This window comes from Silene latifolia, chromosome 11, assembly GCF_048544455.1.
Source record: "Silene latifolia isolate original U9 population chromosome 11, ASM4854445v1, whole genome shotgun sequence".
Taxonomy (NCBI): Eukaryota; Viridiplantae; Streptophyta; class Magnoliopsida; order Caryophyllales; family Caryophyllaceae; genus Silene; species Silene latifolia.
Window position 1 is genome coordinate 131,502,020 of NC_133536.1, and position 3,048 is coordinate 131,505,067.

A 3,048-nucleotide genomic window follows, 5' to 3' on the forward strand; every position below is an offset into this window, starting at 1 on the left:
AGACTCGAGTGAAGTCCACCATGTAGAGCCTGGTCCTCATCGCGATTGAGCGAGCATGATAAGCAGGAACATTAACTGGGGGCTCGATCAATCAAAGACGCTCCATAAGCCAGACCTACTAAAAGCAGGTATAAAAAACAAAAGAAAGAAACGAAAAAAAAAAACGAAAAAAAAGAAGAAAAAGCGAAAAAAAAAGAGGATTTTTTTATTCTTTTACCTGCAAAATAATGGGACTTCCCAGATAAGGAAGGTCACGGTTGGCTTTCCTGTTATCTAACCCCAACAGGATCTCTCCTTGACACAGGCAAGCTGGGCTCCTACGCAACTCTATTTGCTCAATCAGGCTCAAATAACGAGGATCGCCTCTCAAATCCTCATCCACATGCCCTTGAAAGACATATACATGTAGTAGGCAAAACCCGAATGCGCTTCGCCTTGCAACATAAGAGATAGTGGGATCGGCCCTATTGATGAATCGATCAATGAAGTCCAACATTCGCACTCCCTTTGAGGTCACAAGGCGGTCCACCTCAGCACTTGTCAACCCAAGCAAATCCCTAAACTTGTTCTTATATCCTTGAGAAGTAGAGGGAATAGCAGGCAAATGTTCCGGGTCCCAACCACCAATCGCAGCAATTTCTTCGGGAAATGGGCAAATGTCGCCTCCGGGGAAGGCAAATACGTGATAATTCGGGTCCCAAAAATCAAGACAAGCATCTAGGAACGGTTTGACCACCTTGATCAACTTCAAGCTCAAAAGTGATCCAAAATTATAAGCACCCATGTCGTGTTTCTCCACATTGGAGAACTCATTTGTCCACTTCTTTAGACGAATTTTAAGAGTATTCATGATGTAGGCTTATTTTGAGAGCTTTATGTAATAAGACGAAGGAAAGACGGAAGAATTATGTGAATAAAACCTCCCTCAACGTCTCTATTTATACTAAAAGTTGTTTCCTAAAATCCGTCCGGACGGATGCACTGGGGAACAGGCGCAGCACTTACTGCGCCTCTTCAAAGGGACGCAGCTCTTGCTGCGCCTCTTGCTCAGCCTTCTTTCTGTGATTTTCCGCGTTGGATCTTTCCTAATTCCTCAAATAATAATTTCCTATTCATACGGGTTATTATTTTGGTGAATCCGTCAAATTGCCATGTTTCGTGTTTCCTAATTCCACGGGCACGCATTTCGAGGTGATATCGACATTTTTGTCATCTTAGCACGCTTATCCATTTACTTTTTTATTTTCTTTTGGGGAATCATTTCACCAATTTAATTCATTCATTTTCAAACTTGTACATTTCTTTTTAATTTTCTTTTTGGGGAATCATTGCACTCCCGTTCCACATTACATTTCAAACTTATATGTTTCTATTTTTTTCTTTTTTTAGGGGGTAGCCCTCCCTACCGTCCGGTCATTTCCGGCAAATTTTTTGCATTTTTTGTTTTGCGCTAATTTAGGCCATGTGTACAAATGTATGTTCTATGTGATTTATGTGTAAATTTCGGCAGCATGACGGCATACACCGTCATCTACCAAACCTGTTCAAAGCTAACCTGCAGGTACAAACAAAGCAACCCAGCAGCAAAGGCGCTTGGGCCATCATATATACAACCAAGAGGGGATATGTACACCAAACTGGGGGCTTGAGCCCCAAAACAAAGTCCGTTTGTCCAAAATGTAGGTCCTAAAAATGTACAAAATGTGCAAAATACAGCCGAAGACAAAAAAAACAACAAGCAAACTACTGCTGGTCGCCGCCTAGCTCAGCAACTCTCGCCTCGAGAGCAGCAACCTCGGCGTCACGGACCTCGAGCTCCCTCAGCAGGCGAGCTGTCTCCTCCCGGGACTGGGCAAGCTCTCGCTCCAGCTCACGCTCCCTCTGCAAACGATAAGAATTGGCTCACGTCAATCATTTCAAACAATTAGGAAAGTTAGAAAATTCAAAAATGAAGTAAACGGAAGGTTCATACCTGACGTCCTCGGCCGCCAGCAAGTGCCTCGACGGCAGTAGCCCGCAACCGGTTGGCTACCCTCCATAAAGCCACGAACCAGGATTGCGCAACCTGCATTTCGAAAGAAGAGATTCTTAAACGATTGGACAAACTCAAGCAAATGTGTTCTTACACAAAATTATACAAGTTAGGAGACTTGATGCGTGCATTTTATATAGGTATTCGTACTTCATTTGCACGCATTTCTATGCATTTTGTGTAGTGTTTAGCTACAAATGTCCTCCGAATTGTCTACTTTGGTTTCTCTTATCTTATTTGTAGGAATGGACCAAATAGGAGCATAATCAAATTTAATACCTGTCCCTATGCATGTATTTAGGAGATGAGTTGAGTCGGAGCTTGGAAACTACTAATTATGATGCGCAAAGAAGTAAGATAGCTAGGCGAGCAAAGGAAGAACATCAAATTGCTAGTTCCTACTTTGAAGAGCCATATCTTGAGTTCTGCAACTGATTTTCAGGTGCTTCCAATTAGAGATGAATGCTTGTCCTCTTAGATTTCCAACGCCACCAAAAACGCCCTGTTTTCTCAAGTAACCAAGAAATGGCTGCCGTTTTAAATTCAGTGCGCAAAGGAGGAATTGTGCGCTGGAAAGTACTCGATCGAGTACAATTGTGTTTGATCGATTCCTTTTTCTACTCGATCGAGTAGTGCCTATTTAATAAGTGTTCAATCGAGTACCTAAAGTACTCGATCGAGAGGTTTTAGATTGGATTTGCTCGATCGAGTGATATAAAAGTCCTCGATCGAGTATTTAGCTATTATACTCGGGATTTTTATCCCGTGATAGGTTTAGTTTTGTTAATTTTCACTTCCCTAAATAAGGGAGTCGTAACTAGGTTAATAAACACTTCTTATTTTACCTTTTAAGACTTCTCTTAATACACTTTACTCTCTTAATCTTTCCCTTAAACTTTCTACTGTATCTTTGCACTTGGATTTCTTTGCTCGGATTTGGGTTGTTCTTTACACCGGAATTCTTGTGATTGTAATCCCTCTTCTCTTTATTAATCTTAATCTTGTTATTAATTGCT